The following is a 19,875-nucleotide window of genomic DNA, read 5'->3' as shown; positions in this document are numbered from 1 at the left end:
TCTTATTTTCTGGAAAATGCACAGGAAATGGTGAGAAATGCACATTCTATATGCTTTCAGGAGAACTAAGCCATTGAAGCAAAAGGAAAACTAAGTAGTGATTAAAAGATCCGATTCCCCACTTTGGGGAGATACACGAATTTGATTCAAGAAATGGGTATTGAGCTGGGCACAGTGGCTCATGCCTGTAATCCCAGTACTTTGGGAGGCTGAGGAAGGCAGATTGCTTGAGCCTGGGAGGTTGAGACCAGCTTGGGCAACATAGTGAGACTGTCTCTACAAAAATTTTAAAAATTAGCTGGGCATGGTGGCACACAACTATGCTCCTAATTACTTGGGAGGCTGAGGTGGGAGGATTGCTTGAGCCCTAGAGGTTGAGGCTGCAGTGAGCAGTGATTATGCCACTACACTCCAGCCTGGGCGATGAAGCAAGACTATGTCTCAAAAAAATAAACAAATAAGCAAAAAGTCAATAAATGAGTAAATAAATAAATAAAAAGTGTTGAGCTCCTTTGAGGTGATGTGCATGCCACCATGGATTAAAGGTCAAATAAGACACGATCCTTTCCCCCAAGAAATTTGTAATCTAGCTTTACAATAATTCATTTAGATATTCTCAATTGCTATGTCAGATAACACCTTTCTTAATTTTTTCCCTCTCCTAGTACCATCTCAGTTCATAAGGACCAAGAAAACAGTGATATCTACTTAAGCCCAGACAATCATCCAAAGAATTAAAAGCTAGGTAACACTGTCCTCTGTGTGATATATCCTTGATTATTTTAACAAACAGAAGTCAGTAACTGTTTTTGCATGAAATAGTCACAGGCCAAGGCTCTCTTCTTTGATTTAAGGCTCTTTGGGGTCACTGAAGTGTCATTTGGAAAATGACTTCCCGATGCATAATGATCCCCTAAAGCCTGTCGTAAATGCTCTTCCATGAGAGCTGCAATTTATTTTCTTGCAAATATTGTTTTAAAACAGTAAGCAGCTGAAGGTCGGAAGAGAGGTTCATGAAAACAGGCTTAACGCAACTCCAGGATATTTTTTAAACACACTGGAGAGGAGAAAATTTGTTCATAAATACACATTTAGAGAAATGGTTCAACAGACACAGAAAAGATACGTATCTCTTACCCCCAAGCACATGGTTGTAACCCATGCAACAATATACATAAAAGAAAAGAATAGATGGCTTTAGAATATCACAGAGACCTGGATTCAAATGCGAGCCTTTCCATGCATTGATTATGCCCATTTTGTTTGCAAATCAAAGTTTTTGAGCTCAGTCGCCTCATATAATACAAAATTACCTGCCTCAAAGACTGTGACAATTAAACACAATACTGTATACAAATGCTAAAGAACAAAGCCAGCTGCATAGTATACACTCAATAAACTGCAGTGATGAGTGCTAAGATTATTCTTAAACAGGAGTTATACACAAAATAATTAGGTATACAGTATATAAAACCCAATCTTCTCTTCATTTGTGGGATTATGTCAATCGGATATCTAATGTTATGTTGCTTGTTAAATAATCATTTTCATAAGCAGGAAAAATAAAAACCTATGCAGCTATAAAAATAAACAGTATTAAAGACTTTATTTAACTCTTGAGTTAGGAAACTGGTTGTAAGATATTGCAACCAGTTCAAAGTCGACTCCAAACAGACACATTTATAGATCAGGAATATTGAAACCTGAGGACATAAAACTACCTTCTTCCACAGTTCGGGAAGGAAATAATTGAAACTATACCAGACAGGACAGAATTTGCATATGAATAGACAGGAATGATTTTGCACTCAGTTATCTACAGTGTATGAGGATGTAAGTTTGGTCCCACAGAATCAGAATCTGATAATCCTAGAGGCTGTACTCTTCTAGGAAATGCATCATTGTCCTTTAAAGCACATTTTTCTACAATTATTACATATATATTTTATATATAATATAGGAAATAAAAATATCTATTTTGTGTAGATATGTTTGCATGTAAGTGTTCAATTTTGCTTGCTGTTTTGTATACCACAACATACATATTGTATCTTTTCACATACGCACCCACTTGTAAAAGTTAAAATTACTAAAATTGAGTGAATCCTGGTTCTATGACTGTTATATAGAACATAAGTAAATGATGGAGTGCATCAAAGAATTGTACAATTTGAGCAAAAAGATTATCTCACTCTGCCATTTCTCATAATCATTCCACCAATACTTTATGAACTTCTTGAGTTATAGACAATAAATTCCAAATATTGAAAGTTGTGTTGTAGTCCTTTAGACTGGATGCCTTCAGATTTTTTTTTTTTTTCTTTTTAGAGACAGGGTCTCACTCTATCACACAAGCTGGAGTGCAGTGGTGCAATCATAGCTTGCTGCAACTTTGAACTCCTGGGCTCAAGAGATAGTCCCACTTCAGCCTCCTGAGTTGTTGGGACTACAGGCACATGCCATCACAGGCTAATTTTTTGTATTTTCTATGATGATAGGGTCTTGCTATATTGCCCTGGCTGGTCTTGAACTCCTGACCTCAAGTGACCCTCCTGCCTCAGTCTCCCAAAGTGCTGGGATTACAGGCATAAGCCACTGCACCCACCCAGCCACCTTCACACATGTTAAGGATGGTGAGGAACAGGGATGCTGGTTTTAACGAGGTTCCCTGATGGTGGCCTCATGTGTGCTGCTCCCACAGCATGGCTGAGGGTGGAAGCTGATTCCTGGTTGGTGGAAGGTAAGGGAAGTGCACCACTGCCTTCTCTCTGCACTGGAAAGAGACGGGACTGTGTCTAGGGAGGGTGTGCAGGAGGCCGTGTCTCAGGGGTTGAGGGTCATTGGTCATTTGTCATGTTCCTCCTTTCAAGAAGCAGGAGTTGGTCCTGTAGGACTCCTTTCCCGGAGAGCGCCTGCTACAGGAGGACAGAGGCATCGGCAGCCGCCCTGGCCCTCTCTCTAGTGCAGACCCACGTCATTCCTCCCCCATGCTGCCAGACCTGGCTGTCCCCTGTCTCCGGCTTCCTGCCTGGCCCTTTCCTTTCTCTCCTGGCCCTCATTCCTTAGCTGGTGTCCCCAGCATGTTTTTCTTGCCTGAAGACATCAAAACTCTGCTTCTTCTTTCTCTTCTCCTTCCTCTTAGGCAGGCTGCAGCCACCTCCCTCTGACCCTCTGGAGCTCTGAGAGGATCCAAGAGAATATAGCGTTGCCATCCAGGTCTGCGTGGCAGCAGATGCTCTCCCTCACCCAGAAGTCCGTTCGAGTGGCAGCTTTGCGCCCACGTCCTGAAAATGTCCCCACCTTCATTAAAAAAGATCCAGAGCAGGCCGGGCGCGGTAGCTCACGCCTGTAATCCCAGCACTTTGGGAGGCCGAGACGGGCGGATCACGAGGTCAGGAGATCGAGACCATCCTGGCTAACACGGTGAAACCCCGTCTCTACTAAAAATACAAAAAAACTAGCCGGGCGAGGTGGCGGGCGCCTGTAGTCCCAGCTACTCGGGAGGCTGAGGCAGGAGAATGGCGTAAACGCGGGAGGCGGAGCTTGCAGTGAGCTGAGATCCGGCCACTGTACTCCAGCCCGGGCAACAGAGCAAGACTCCGTCTCAAAAAAAAAAAAAAAAAAAAAGGCGGGGCGCGGTGGCTCAAACCTGTAATCCCAGCACTTTGGGAAGCCGAGACGGGCGGATCACGAGGTCAGGAGATCGAGACCATCCTGGCTAACACGGTGAAACCCCGTCTCTACTAAAAAATACAAAAAACTAGCCAGGCGAGGTGGCGGGCGCCTGTAGTCCCAGCTACTCGGGAGGCGGAGGCAGGAGAATGGCGTAAACCCGGGAGGCGGAGCTTGCAGTGAGCTGAGTTCCGGCCACTGCACTCCAGCCTGGGCGACAGAGCGAGACTCCGTCTCAAAAAAAAAAAAAAAAGATCCAGAGCAGTCACCAACTCTTCACTACCCCATGTTGGGGCTCATAAAGCAATGCGGCAAAATGCAGGCCTCAGCAGTGGCCTTGGAAGCAAACTTCTCTCTGTGACCTTCTCCTGCCCTCCTGTCTCAGTCCCATCCTTCCCAGAGGCCTCAGAGAAACTAGAAGCCCTCCTTCCCTTGGCTGGTCCTAGAAACCAGAACCCTTTTCTCCAAAGCCAGCCATAAAACCTAAAAATAGGACTTTAACTTTCTCTCTGCCTTTCTGTGTAAAAACTGGCCATAAAGAAATTCCCTGACCTACCTTGTTTGACTGTAGATCCTAAAACCCCCATTCCAGAGAGGGTCCCACCTCACACCCAGAAGGAAGGAGCACTGCTCAGAGAGGCCAAGAAGAATCTAGACAGACAGGCCTGGCTGGGTTTCCACACTCAGTCCACCAGCTTTAGATCAGGCCCTTTTTGTCCAACCTTGTTTCTGCATGCTGTCCATGCTTTGTTGAACCTTAGCATAAAAATGAATAGTTTCCCCTGTATCTTTGGGCCTTCATTCTGAAGTCTCCTATTTGTACACATTACTTTGCATATCTTTTCTCCTGTTAATCTGCCTTTTGTAAGTTTATTTTCCAGGGCAACTTCAGGGGACCCCTTGGCCCCTGCACCCCATACACTTGCACACAGGCACATACTCACCCCCAGCTGTGTAGTACACAGTGGACGGAAATAAGGTGGGATGCAGAGGCGCACATGCAAAATTATATTTCTATCTGGTGGATCAGTGGAAAGGAAGGTTTGTGTTTAACAAGGATGTGTCTGTGCCTTTCTCAGTTTCAGGAGCAAGTGAACCATCTGGGAATTCTCATGAATATGAAGACTTTGGCCCTGTGGGTCTGGGGCAGGGGGGTGTGAGTCACTGTCTTCACTGTGGCTCAGAGTCTGTGATGTGGAGAGCTGATGGTGGGGTCGATCGTCTCTCTGGGGAGCAAAGTTTGGTGTCACCATCATCTCTTAAAGCTGCAGTGTGCTGGCTGAGCAGGGGTCTGTGTTTTAGGGGGTTGGAGTCATTGGTAATTAGTTTCCACCTTCTTCATCTCTTTTTTTTTTTTTTTTTTTTTTTTGAGACAGAGTCTCTCTGTTGCCTAGGCTGGGGTGCAGTGGCACAATCTCGGCTCACTACAACCTCCTCGCCCCGGGTTCAAGCGATTCTCCTCCCTCAGCCTCCCCAGTAGCTGGGACTACAGGCATGTGCCACCACACCCAGCTAATTTTTGTATTTTTGGTAGAGACAGGGTTTCACTATATTGGCCAGACTGGTCTCAAACTCCTGGCCTCAAATGATCTGCCTGCCTCAGCCTCCCAAAGTGCTGGGTTTACAGGTGTGAGCCACCGCACCTGGCCCTTCTTCATCTCTTATGTTTCCAAGGGCCTAGCCTTCATTGTTACCAGTATCTTCCCATAGATCTAGTGTTGGTCAACGTTGTTCAGTCACTTCCAGGATTTACTGAGACCAGCAGCTTCCCCTGTGCACTCACTGCCTTCCTTATGGCCATGACATGGCCCCCAGACGGGGCCAAGCCTCTCTAAAGCATCTGTGAAAAGAAGGCAACAGAGTGTATGTGAGCATGGTGGGTGTCAATGACTCCCAAATCACCCTAAGGCTGAGATGTCCTATGACAAACCTTGCTACCCACATAAACTCCCCTAAAAACATCTATCTGCTCTTAAAATAGCCATGGGCATGGCATTTCATTGTCCATAGACTTCTCGGCAGCCTGGAGTTCCACCTCCACCCAGGCCATATGTGTCCTCGTCTCTTGGCTGCCACACCAAGGCAGGCTCCGTCTCAGGGAGAAACCCAGGGGTTGGGGTGTGAAGAAATGTTCCCACATCAGGCCCTGCTGTAGGAATAAAGGTGGATCTCTTCTGCTTTTCAGAACAGATCTCTGCAAAAGCTAATCATCCCTTAAACACTAATAACAACTGCAGGACACAACCTATTGTGTCTGAAAACTGTGAAGGGTTAACCATATTTTCTAAACACAAAGTACTTTCCCCTAAGCACAACTGGGCCCACAGGGCAGTGGCTCATGCTTGTAATCTCAGCACTTTGGGAGGCTGAGGCAGGAGGATCACTTGAGGCTGGGATTTCGAGACCAGCCTGAGCAACATAGCAAGATCTAGTCTTGACAAGAAATTTTCTTTTGAAATTAGCCAGGCATGGTGGTGCACACCTGTAGTCCCAGCTACTAGGGAAGCTGAGGTGGGAGGACCCTTTGAGCTCAGGAGTTCAAGGCTGCAGTGAGCTATGATTGCACCACAGCACTCCAGCTTGCATAGAGCAAGATCCAGACTCTTTGTAAAATTTTTTGGAAGGTATGCTATTATTCCAAGCTAAAAGTTTATACAGTAATTGCTTTGTGTTCTGTAACATTCTAGAATGCAATGACATACCTAAAAAGGGCATTTTAAATAAATTATTCCTTTTGGGCATAAAGTGTGTGGGGTACAGGGGCCACAGGGTCACCTGAAGTTTCACTGAAAAATAAACTTACAAAAGGCAGATAATTAGGAGAAAAGGCATACAAATTAATGTGTACACACAGGAGACTTCAGAATGAAGACCCAAAGAAATATAACAATAATAATAATAATTAATAAATAAGTCTGAATTTGAATTAATACAGTTTAGCAATGGAGTCACTCTTTGTCAATCATTTAGCCATTCTGAAAATTGCTTTGTAAAATTTTTTGGAAGGTATGCTATTATTTCAACCTAAATATTTACACAATAATTATTTTGTGTTGTGTAACATTTTAGAATGCAATGACTATCTGCAAAGGGCCTTTTAAATAAATTATTCCTTTTGGGCATAAAAAATAATTTTGTGGTGCTTTATGGGTAGGAAGGTGGGCAGTAGGGGGTTGCTGGATGGATGATGCATTTGAGCCAACCCAAGATTAGGAGGATCTGTCTGGGGTAGGACCTGGTGGTACATAGAATAGACTGGACTCCTATTTGGTCATAAGCATTGAGCCCCTTTGCATTCAGTTTTTGAAACAAAATTGCCCTAGAGAATAATTATTCATCTTTTCAAAGACTAATGATTGCTCCCCACGTGGCTCCAAACACAGATTCTCAGGATCTCATTTAGATGTATTAATATCAGCTTAGCCAGCCAAGCTTTTTATCCATAAAGTTATACAAGAGGAGGAAAAGAGAGGACTGCCTGTATGATGGATAAGGTCAATAGATGTCAGAACAGCCAAGTGCGGTGGCTCACACCTGTAATTCCAGCACTTTGGGAGGCTGAGGTGGGTGGGAGGTTAGGAGCTCAAGACCAGCCTGACGGTGAAACCCCGTCTCTACTAAAAATACAAAAATTCACTGAGCGTGGTGGCAGGTGCCTGTAATCCCAGCTACTCAGGAGGCTAAGGTAGGAGAATCACTTGAACCTGGGAGGTGGACGTTGCAGTGAGCCGAGATCACACCACTGTACTCCAGCCTGAGTGATAGAGCAAGACTCCATCTCAAAAAAAAAAAAAAAAAAAAAGGATGTCAGAATAGCTTCAGCCCCTGTCTTATACCTGCTACGGGTAAAGGTCCTGCTACAGACAAGAGGATGCTGCATGTTCATGCACCACCTGACAGATCCATTTATACAGACCTGACATTTTTTTCTGAGGCCTCTGTTCTGTTCCGTTGGTCCGTATATCTGTTTCGTACCAGTACCATGCTGTTTTGGTTACTGTAGCCTTGTAGTATAGTTTGAAGTCAGGTAGCATGATGCCTCCAGCTTGTTCTTTTTGCTTAGGATTATCTTGGATATATGGGCTCTTTTTTGGCTCCATATGAAATTTAAAGTAGTTTTTTCTTTTTTCTTTTTTTCTTTTTCTTTTTCTTTTTTTTTTTTTTTGAGACGGAGTCTTGCTTTGTCACCCAGGCTGGAGTGCAGTGGCCGGATCTCAGCTCACTGCAAGCTCCACCTCTCGGGTTCACGCCATTCTCCTGCCTCAGCCTCCCGAGTAGCTGGGACTACAGGCGCCCGCCACCTCGCCCGGCTAGTTTTTTGTATTTTTTTTTTAGTAGAGACGGGGTTTCACCGTGTTAGACAGGATGGTCTCGATCTCCTGACCTCGTGATCCACCCGTCTCAGCCTCCCAAAGTGCTGGGATTACAGGCTTGAGCCACTGCACCCGGCCTCTTTTTTCTTTTCTTTTCTTTTTTTTTTCTTTTTTTTTTTGAGACGGAGTCTTGCTCTGTTGCCCAGGCTGGAGTACAGTGGTGCAATCTCGGCTCACTGCAAGCTCTGCCTTGCTGGTTCACACCATTCTCCTGCCTCAGTCTCCTGAGTAGTTGGGACTACAGGTGCCCACCACCATACCCGGCTAATTTTTTTTTTTTTGTATTTTTAGTAGAGATGGGGTTTCACCTTGTTAGCCAGGATGGTTTTCATCTCCTGACCTCATGATCTGCCCACCTCAGCCTCCCAAAGTGCTGGGATTACAGGCATGAGCCACTGCACCTGGCCTAAAGTAGTTTTTTCTAATTCTGTGAAGAAAGTCAGTGGCAGTTTGATGGGGATAGCATTGAATACATAAATCACTTTGGGCAAGTATGGCCATTTTCATGATATTGATTCTTCCTATCCATGAGCATGGAATGTTTTTCCATTTGTTTGTGTCCTCTTGTTTCCTTGAGCAGTGGTTTGTAGTTCTCCTCGAAGAGGTCCTTCACATCCCTTGTAAGTTGTATTCCTAGGTATTTTATTCTCTTTGTAGAAATTGTGAATGAGAGTTCACTCATGATTTGGTTCTCCGTTTGTCTATTATTAGTGTATAGGAATGCTTGTGATTTTTGCACATTGATTTTGTATCCTGAGACTTTGCTGAAGTTGCTTATCAGCTTAAGGAGATTTTGGGCTGAGATGATGAGGTTTTCTAAATATACAATCATGTCATTTGCAAACAGACAATTTGACCGCCTCTCTTCCTATTTGAATACCCTTTATTTCTTTCTCTTGCCTGATTGCTCTGGCCAGAACTTCCAATACTATGTTGAATAGGAGTGGTGAGAGAGGGCATTCTTGCCTTTTGCTGGTTTTCAAAGGGAATGCTTCCAGCTTTTGCCCATTCAGTATGATATTGGCTGTGGGTTTGTCATAGATAGCTCTTATTATTTTGACATATGTTCCATCAATACCTAGTTTATTGAGAGTTTTAACATGAAGAGGTATTGAATTTTATTAAAGGCCTTTATTGCATCTATTGAGATAATCATGTGGTTTTTGTCATTGGTTCTGTTTATGTGATGGATTATGTTTATTGATTTGCATATGTTGCACCAGCCTGGTATCCCAGAGATGAAGCTGACTTGATCATGGTGGATAAGCTTTTTGATGTGCTGCTGGATTCAGTTTGCCAGTATTTTATTGAGGATTTTCACATTGATGTTCATCAGGGGTATTGGCCTGAAATTTTCTTTTTTAGTTGTGTCTCTGCCAGGTTTTGGTATCAGGATGATGCTAGTGTCATAAAATGAGTTACAGATGAGTTCCTCTTTTTCTATTGTTTGGAATAGTTTCAGAGGGAATGGTACCAGCTCCTCCTTGTACCTCTGGTAGAATTCAGCTCTGAATCCATCTGGTCCTGGGCTGTTTTTGGTTGGTAAGCTGTTAATTACTGCCTCAATTTCAGAACTTGTTACTGGCCTATTCGGGGATTCAACTTCTTCCTGGTTTAGTCTTGGGAGGGTGTATGCATCCAGAAATTTATCCATTTCTTCTAGATTTTCTAGATTATTTGCGTAGAGGTATTTATGGTATTCTCTGATGGTAGTTTGTATTTCTGTGGGATCAGTGGTGATACCCCTTTATAATTTTTTATTGTGTCTATATGATTCTTCTCTCTTTTCTTCTTTATTAGCCTGGCTAGCGGTCTATCTATTTTGTTTATCTTTTCAAAAAACCAGCTCCTGGATTCATTGATTTTTTTGAAGGGTTTTTCCTGTCTTTATCTCCTTCAGTTCTGCTCTGATCTTAGTTATTTCTTGTCTTCTGCTAGCTTTTGAATTTGTTTGCTCTTGCTTCTCTAGTTCTTTTCATTGTGATGTTAGGGTGTCAATTTCAGATCTTTCCCACTTTCTCCTGTGGGCATTTAGTGCTATAAATTTTCCTCTAAACACTTTCAGCTGTGACCTACAGATTCTTGTATGTTGTGCCTTTGTTCTCATGGGTTTCAAAGAACTTATTTATTTCTGCCTTAATTTCATTATTTACCCAGTAGTCATTTACAAGCAGGTTGTTTAGTTGCCATGTAGTTGTGCAGTTTTGAGTGAGTTTCTTAATCCTGAGTTCTAATTTGATTGCACTGTGGTCTGAGAGACTGTTTGTTATGATTTCCATTCTTTTGCATTTGCGAAGTGTTTTACTTCCAATTATGTGGTCAATTTTAGAATAAGTGCGATGTGGTGTTGAGAAGAATGTATATTCTGTTGATTTGGGGTGGAGAGTTCTGTAGATGTCTATCAGGTCTGCTTGATCCAGGGCTGAGTTCAACTCCTGAATATCCTTGTTTATATTCTGTTTTCTTGATCTGTCTAATATTGACAGTGGGGTGTTAAAGCCTCCCACTATTATTGTGTGAGAGTCTAAGTCTCTTTGTAGGTCTCTAAGAACTTGCTTTATGATTCTGGGTGCTCCTTTATTGGGTGCATATATATTTAGGATAGTTAGCTCTTCTTGTTGAATTGATCCCTTTATCATTATGTAATGCCCTTCTTTGTCCTTTTTGAGCTTTGTTGGTTTAAAGTCTGTTTTATCAGAGACTACGATTGCAACTCCTGCTGTTTTTTTTGCTTTCCATTTGCTTGGTAAATATTCCTCCATCCCTTTATTTCGAGCCTATGTGTGTCTTTGCATGTGAGATGGGTATCCTGAATATAGCACACTGATGGGTCTTGACTCTTTATCCAATTTGCTAGTCTGTGTCTTTTTATTAGGACATTTAGCCCATTTACATATAAGGCTAATATTGTTATGTGTGAATTTGATCCTGTCATTATGATGCTACATGGTTATTTTGCCAGTTAGTTGATGCAGTTGATGCAGTTTCTTTGTAGTGTCAATGGTCTTTACAATTTGCTATGTTTCTGTAGTGGCTGGTACCAGTTTTTCCTTTCCATATTTAGTGCTTCCTTCAAGAGCTCTCGTAAGGCAGGTCTGCTGGTGACAAAATCTCTCCATATTTGCTTGTCTGTATTTTATTTCTTCTTCACTTATGAAGCTTAGTTTGACTGGATATGAAATTCTGGGTTGAAAATTCTTTTCTTTAAGAATGTTGAATATTGGCCCCCACTCTCTTCTGGCTTGTAGTGTTTCTGCAGATAGATCCACTGTTAGTCTGATGGGCTTCCCTTTGTGGGTAACCTGACCTTTCTCTCTGGCTGTCCTTAACATTTTTTCCTTCATTTCAACCTTAGTGAATCTGACGATTATGTGTCTTGGGGTTGCTCTTCTCAAGGAGTATCTTTGTGGTGTTCTCTGTATTTCCTGAATTTGAATGTTGGCTTGTCTTGCTAGGTTGGGGAGTTTCTCCTGGATAATAACCTAAAGAGTGTTTTCCAACTTGGTTCCATTTTCCTCGTCATTTTCAGGTACACCCTACAAATGTAAGTTAGGTCTTTTCACACAGTCCCATATTTCTTGGAGTCTTATTTGTTCCTTTTCATTCTTTTTTCTCTAATCTTGTCTTCACACTTCATTTCATTAAGTTGATCTTCAGTCTCTGAAATCCTTTCTTCTGCTTGATCGATTCAGCTATTGACACTTGTTTATGCTTCACGAAATTCTCGTGCTGTGTTTTTCAGCTCCATCAGGTCATTTATATTCTTCTCTAAACTGGTTATTTTAGTTAGCAATTCTTTTAACCTTTTTTCAAGGTTCTTTACTTCCTTCCATTGGGTTAGAACATGCTCCTTTAGCTCAGAGGAGTTTGTTATTATCCACTTTCTGAAACCTACTTCTGTCAATTCGTCAAACTCATTCTCCATCCAGTTTGGTTCCCTTGCTGGTGAGGAGTTGTGATCCTTTGGAGAAGAGGCGCTCTGGTTTTTGGAATTTTCAGCCTTTTCCCACTGGTTTTTCCTCATCTTTGTGGATTTATCTACCTTTAGTCTTTGATGCTGGTGACCTTCGGACCAGCAGGGTTTTTGTGTGGACGTCCTTTTTGTTGATGTTGATGCTATTCCTTTCTGTTTGTTAGTTTTTCTTCTGTCAGGCCCCTCTGCTGCAGGTCTCCTGGAGTTTGCTGGAGGTTCACTCCAGACCCTGTTTGCCTGGGTATCGCCAGTGGAGACTGCTGAACAGCAAAGATTGCTGCCTGTTCCTTCTTCTGGAAGCTTCATCCCAGAGGGGCACCCACCAGATGCCAGCTGGAGCTCTCCTGTATGAGGTGTCTGTCAACCCCTACTGGGAGGTGTCTCCCAGTCAGGAGGCACGGGGGTCAGGGACCCACTTGAGGAGGCAGTCTGACCCTTAGCAGAGCTTGAGCACTGTGCTGAGAGATCCACTGTTCTCTTCAGTGTCAGCAGGCAGGAATGCTGAAGCTGTTCCCACAGCCGCCCCTTCCCCCAGGTGCTCTGTCTCAGGGAGATGGGAGTTTTATATGTAGGCCCCTGACTTAGGCTGCTGCCTTCCTATCAGAGATGCCCTGCCCAGAGAGGAGGAATCTAGTGAAGCAGTCTGGCTGCAGCAGCTTTGCAGCCAGTGAACTCTGCCCAGTCGGAACTTCCCAGCAGCTTTGTTTACATTGTGAGGGGAATGTAAACTATCAAGCCTAAGTAGTGGTGGGTGCCCCTCCCCCAACCACGTTCGAGTGTCCTAGGTGGACTTCAGACCGCTGTGCTGGCAGCAAGAATTTCAAGTCAGTGGATCTTAACTAGCTGGGCTCCATGGGGGTGGTATCCACTGATCTAGGCCACTTGGCTCCCTGGCTTCAGCCCTCTTTCCAGCGGAGTGAACGGTTCTGTCTTGCTGGCATTCCAGGAGCCCTGGGGTATGAAAAAAAATCTCCTGCAGCTAGCTCAGTGTCTACCCAACCGGCCGCCCAGTTTTGTGCTTGAAACCCAAGGTCCTGGTGGTATAGACACCTGAGGGAATCTCCTGGTCTGCGGGTTGCAAAGACCATGGGAAAAGCATAGAATCTGGGCCAGAACGCACAGTTCCTCACGGCACAGTCCCTCACAGCTTCCCTTGGCTAGGGGAGGGAGATCCCCAACCTCTTGAGCTTCCTGGGTGAGACAACGCCCCACCCTGCTTCTGCTCGCCCTCCATGGGCTGCACCCACTGTCTAACTAGTCCCAATGAGATGAGCCGGATACCTCAGTTGGAAATGCAGAAATCACCTGCCTTTTGCGTTGATCCCACTGGGAGCTGCAGACCGGAGCTGTTCCTATTTAGTCATCTTGCCAGCCACCCAAGAAGATCCTTTTTGAGGCAAAGTTTAGCACCTCTGTCCCAGCTCCTTCCTTAGAGAATTCTGAATGTGGGTTCCGCTGAAAGAACAACACAGCATCAAGAGGCATCTGACCTCTGCTCATTTGGATTCTTCAACCCCCTGTTACTTTCTGTGGATGAAAATCAAAACTTCTGCTGTACTGTTCTCAGAGCCAAAGCCTGAGGTGAAACTCCTCCCCTCTGATTTTTTGAGCATGGAATATAAACAAAATAACTAGCGACTCAAGAGGCATTGCAAACGTTAACTAACATGTAACCTTGCAAAACAGGGAAGGTTCTTATTTGTAAATGCCAATCACTACACAGAAAAACTCTAAGGATTTATATCCTAGGCAACAGAAAATTGCTCTGTAAAAGAACTCTTCCCACATGTTTTACTAAATTTGCAATATTTGAGTTTGCATTTAAATAAATACAGAGTTTCCTACCTCTCTCTCAAGTGTCTGTTCTGTAAATCCATGCTCTTTTCTCCACGCCACTCCAGGAATAGGCAGGAAGAACCCAATCTCACCACGGGGACCAAAGACTGACCCCTTACTTTAGAGGAGCAGAAAATGTACTATCAAGGACACCTTCAGGATGTAGACGCTAAGGTGACTGCTGGAATCATCTAAGAGGAGGGAGTTTTAAGCAAAACTTTGCTGCCCTGCAAATCTGAAAATGACATTGTTGACCTAGAATCAATAGTATACACATTCAAGGAATTTGTTCTCCATAATAAAGACCATTTCTGTGTTGACACATACCTCTACTAGTTTAAAGAATAATCAATGGAATAAATTTGAGATATCAGACTGTATTTTTGCACCCATGGAACAAATTATTATTTTCTTCCATTGGGGTTTGATTTGTGACTTTGGACACCTTGACTATTAAAGGCAAGTGATATAAAGCTGAAATCAATATTACTAAAGTGAGAGCATCCCAGGAGTCACCACCTGGGACCTCTGCTTGGGTCTCCACCAAAGCCAGAACATCCCAGGCATCACCACCTGGGACTTCTGCTTAGAGCTCCATGTGTTGTTGCTACTCAGATACTTGGACAGTGACTTGGCAAACCAAAGGCCAGGAAAAAGAGGCTCTAAGAGCTGAGGCTAAAATGCTGAGACCTTTATCTGACCTGGCCATGGAAAGCTCTGACATGGCAGAAAAATTCAGCACTTGCATAGACAATGCATGAGCTAGCTCCACAGTCTGAATCTGAGCCTGTGCTCTGCCATTTTGTAATATGGACTTGTCAGGAAGATGTTCAAGAACATCATGGAACCTATTTGGATTCCAGGCCTTGGCTACCTCCTGTTCTTGCAAAACAAGTTCTTCACATGGTCTAGCCCCGCTAGCCTGGACACTGGAGTCTGGGGCCAGAGTCCTAGGTTATCATAAAGTGGTATATGGCACTCATGATTCCTCACACAGAAGGTGCCAATTAAACGATGCCTTAAACAGTGTGTAGGATTTGAACAAATTCCATGGCTATGGGTTCAAGGGCAGTCTAGTAACACAGAACCTTGCCATAAACTCTATTTGCCTTCTTCAGTTTTTCAACCCAATTTTGCAGGCACTCTGTGGTCCTTTGTAGATCATGTATCCTTGGAGACGTTTTGAGACATTAATGATCTCTTTGATGGAATCCATGATGGTTTTTGTGCTAAATCCCATCTTCAGTAGACAATGCCACGTAATGTTCTTTCTAAAAAAAAGAGAGAGAGAGAGAACAACTTGGATTTACAATGTAGACACTATTCGTATTCATTTTTTCCTGTGCTGTTAACATTTTTGAAAAAAGTAGCCTTTTGTTTAATTTTAGCTTAATTTGTTTTTAATAAATGTGTATCATTGTCCAGATTGTACTCACCATTAAGGAATGAGAAAAGAGCAATAGTTGACTCTATTAGGTCAAAGGTTGGTAAAAATGTTTTTAATAAAAGACAGATGACTTAACAAAAAATGAACAACGGTCATCTCAGACTTAAACAAAAAAGACATAATAAAATAAAAGAATAACTTAAAAACCTTTCAAGAATCAATTCTGGGCCATCTTAGCCAATGAGTATTTTTACAGATAGGGATGGTCAGTGATCGCAGTAATGAGAAGTTGCCAAAAGCAAATGGGAAGCCTGTTGGTGTAGCAGAAAGTGTGAATTGTATTCTACAATCTTGCTTTCTTGTCTTTTGATAAAACTGCTCCATTTTCCATTCCCAAGTCCATTCACCAGCCTCAGGACCTCTGAACTTCAGACATCCAGATGTGGACCTCGAAGCAACTGCTAACACTAATAGAATCCTTGCTTCTTAAAAAACCCAAGCAACTCAAAGCAGACAGCATCTACACAGAAATCAAGGAGCACGTGCAGAGGATAAAACATTTTTGGGCAAGAAACAAAAATTGGTGGCTGAGGGTTGTTTCTAGATTAAAATTATGTTAATTAATACCCTCCCTCCCTCCCTCCTCCCTCCCTTCTTTCTTTCTCTCTTTCTTTCTTCTTTCTTTCTCTCTCTTTCTTTTTCTTTCTTCCTTCCCTCCCTCCCTCCCTTCCTTTCTTTCTTTCTTTCTTTCTTTCTTTCTTTCTTTCTTTCTTTCTTTCTTTCTTTCTTTCTTTCTTTCTTTCTTTCTTTCTTTTCTTTCTTCCCTTCTTTCTTTCTTTCTTTCCTTCTTTCTTCCTTTCTTCCTTTCCTTCCTCTTTCTTTCTTTTTCTCAAGACTGGGTCATGTTTTGTTACCCAGGCTAGAGTGCAGTGGTACAATCATGGCTCACTGCAGACTCAACCTCCTGGGCTACAGTGATCCTTCCACCTTAGCCTCTGCAGGAGCTGAGACTACAGGCATGTGTCACCATACCTAGCTAATGTTTTAAATATTTTGTAGAGAAGGGGTCTTGCTCTGTTGCCCAGGCTGGTCTTGAATTCCTGGGCTCAAGAGATGCTCTTGCCTTAGCCTCCCAAATTGCTGGGATTACAGGCATGAGCCACAGTGCCTGGCCTCCTTTTATCATATTAACTTCCTCCTTTGTTGTTGATCATTAGCACCTCCAATGGTAGTTCTATTATCAGTTTCGCAGCACTCAAGGTGCATTACAGCCGGCCCTCTGTATCCATGGATTTTGCATCTGAGGATTCAACCAACTATGGATGAAAATTAAAAACAAAACCAAAACAAAACAAACAAACAACAACAACAAAAAAAGAACCACAAGACTGATTATATCTGTACTGAACATGTATGTCCTTTTTTTCTTGTCATTATTCTCTAAACAAGACAGTAGAGCAACTATTTAGCATACTATTTACATTGTATGAGGTATTCTAAGTAATATAAAGATGATTTGAAATATATGGGAGGATTGTGTAGTTTATATACAAGTACCATGACATTTTATAACAGGGACTTGGACATCCGTGGATATTGGTATCCACAGGGTTCCTGGAGCCAATCCCCCACAGATACCAGGGGAAAACTGCACTCTCTCCTTTGCATGGTGCTTTATTTCCCACTAGAAAAAGCCTGAAAAACAGACGCTGTGTGATACTCATCTCCACATCACCCACACAACCCAGCATGAGACCGACAAAAGCTCAAGGCTCCATAAATTGATGTTGAATTGGATTGAAGGTGAGCTTCAGCATCAACTAAATTCAAATCTTCACCCAAATCCTATGTGGTGCAGAAATATTGACAGATAAGATGATGTGATGTCTGGGAATTACTTCAAAATGAGTCAGTTGGTGGGGGGTAATTGAAACAAGATTGGTCAGCAGTTGAGAACTGTTGAAGCTGAGTTACATCATGTTCATTGCCATTATTTTCTCTATGTTGTATATGTTTCCGTTTTTTAATTTAAAAAGGTTAGGAAGAAACCCCAATGTTTTAAAATTGGCAGGTGTTTAATAAAACTTTCTCTATATACTTATTGCTGTGGCTTATCCACTAATAAGTGTTTCTCACTGTGGTTATTCCCATATTCTTGAATCAGCCGACATAGCATTTTTAGTGCCATTGTTAGCATAAAAAAAATTAAAAGTTTCATCAGAGAGTCTCACTTGAAAAATGCCCTCTGTTCCAAGAGCTAGAAATAATTACAAAGCCATTTTTTAACCTATAAATCCCAACCCCGATTTAAAAGTTGTTGTTCATTTTCCCTATGTTTTAAGGGAAAAGTAACCTCAACCCCATCATTTCATATATTTTACTTACTGAGTCATTTTAGAAATCATCTATTCCAGTCCAAAATTTTAGAGATGTGAGAATTGAGGTCAAGAAACATTTTTGCCTTTCCCCAAATTATAGAGTCAATTGGAAAAAAGGCAAGGATTGGACACAGATCTTCAGATTAGGATTTTTAAATTCATGTATTCATTTTACAAGAGTTTGGCGCACATCTGCTATATGCCAGGCAGAATAAACAATGCAGCCAAAGTCCAGGCCTTCATGGTGCCTGGCAATTCTGTTCCTAGGATTACACCCAAAAGAAATGAGGAGTTACAGACACACACACACACACACACCCAAGAACAATGAGAATTTATGGATACACACACATACACACACACACATGCATATACCCAAGAGCAATGAGAACTTATGGACACACACACACACACACACACACACACACACACAAATACACACATACACACAAGCATATATCCAAGAGAAATGAGAACTTATGGAGCCACACACACACACACAATGTGTACACAGGTATTCATAGTGTAACTGCCTAATGTGTTCCTCCTGCCCCCTGCAAATATAAAATAAACTCACCCAGACATGGCATTGCAGTAAAGAGCGAGCTTAATTGGCATGAGGTCAGCCATGCCACTTGGGAGACAGAATTATTACTCAAATCAATATCCCCGATGACTTGGAGGTTGGAGGTTTATTCTAAGATAGTTTGGTGGGCAGGGACTAGTGTAGGGGGCATACTATTGGTTGGGGATGCCATTATAGGGGTGTGGTAAATGGTCCTCATGCACTGAGTCCATTTCTGAGTGGGAGCTACAAGACTGGTTGAGTCATGGGTCCAGGTGGGGCCATCTGATTGTCAGAAATGCAAAAACCTGAAAAGACATCTCAAAAGGACAATCTTAGGTTCTGCCATAGTGATGTTATCTGCAGGAGTAATTGGGGAAGTTGCAAATCTTGCAACCTTCAGAATAATGCTTGGTAATTATTTAGAATTCAAGCCTCTCTCATCCTTCTAACTTGGTGGCTTTTCATCAGTTTTCCAAAAACAGTTTAGTTTGGGGGAAGGGCTATTATCATTTAAACTATAAGCTAAATTTGTCCCAAAGTTAGCTTGACCCATGCCCAGGAATGAGCAAAGATGGCCAACCTGTGAGGATACAAGCAGGAGAGTCAGCCATGTCAGATTTCTCTCACTGTCATACTTTTGCAAAGGCGGTATTATTCATAAGAGCCAAGAGGTGGAAACAACACAAATGTCCATTGCCTGGCGAAAGGATAAACAAAATGTGGTCCATCCATACAATGCAATATGATCCAGCCATAAAAAGGAATGATGTTCTGATACGCTGGCAACATGGCGGAACCTTGAAAACACGAGGCTCAGTGAAAGAAGCCAGGCACAAAAGGTCATGTAACTGCCCAAAGGGGTTCACCTTGTCCGCTGCCTAGACATAGCAGATTTATCAAGACAGAGGAATTGTAATAGAGAAAGAGTAATTCATGCAAAGCTGGCTGTGCGGGAGACCGGAGTTTTATTATTACTCAAACCAGCTTCCCCAAGACCTTGGGGATCAGAGTTTTTAAGGATAATTTGGTGGGTAGGCGGCCAGTGAATCGGGAGTGTTGATTGATTGACTTGGGAATGAAATCATAGGGAGCGAAGCTGTTCTTTTCTGCTGAGTCAGTTCCTAGGTGGGGGCCACAGAATTGGTTGGCAGGTCCAGGTGGGGCCATCTGGTTGTCAGAAATGCAAAAACATGAAAAAAAAAATCTCAAAATGTTGGTCTTAGGCTCACAGTAGTGATGTTACCTTCAAGAGTAATTGGGGAAGTTGCAAATTTTATGATCTCTGGAATAATGGTTGGTAATTTAGAACTCCAGCCCCTTTCATCTTGACTTGTTGGCTAGTGGCCTTTCATTTATTTTACAAGAACAGTTTAGCCTTTCTGGAAAGGCTATTATTTAAACTATATATTAAATTCCTTCCCAAAGCCAGTTTAGCCTACGCCCAGTAATGAACAAGGGCAGTTTAGAGGTTATGAGGCAGGAAAATAGAATCTGGAGGCAAGAAACAGAAGGCCAATTCACACTTCAGCTATGATAGGAAATATCCTCTCCATAGGGTGTAGGCCAAGTAAATAACTTTGTAACTTTACTTCATCCTCTTCGTTTACATAGGGCGTACCCCAAGTAACCAATGGAATTATCTAGAGGGTATTTAAACTCCCCAAAATTCTGTAACGGGGCCCTTGATC

The sequence above is a fragment of the Chlorocebus sabaeus genome, chromosome X, assembly GCF_047675955.1.
Source record: "Chlorocebus sabaeus isolate Y175 chromosome X, mChlSab1.0.hap1, whole genome shotgun sequence".
In the NCBI taxonomy this organism is placed as follows: domain Eukaryota; kingdom Metazoa; phylum Chordata; class Mammalia; order Primates; family Cercopithecidae; genus Chlorocebus; species Chlorocebus sabaeus.
The sequence above is the reverse complement of the archived record's forward strand: the minus strand, read 5'-3'. Positions refer to the sequence as shown.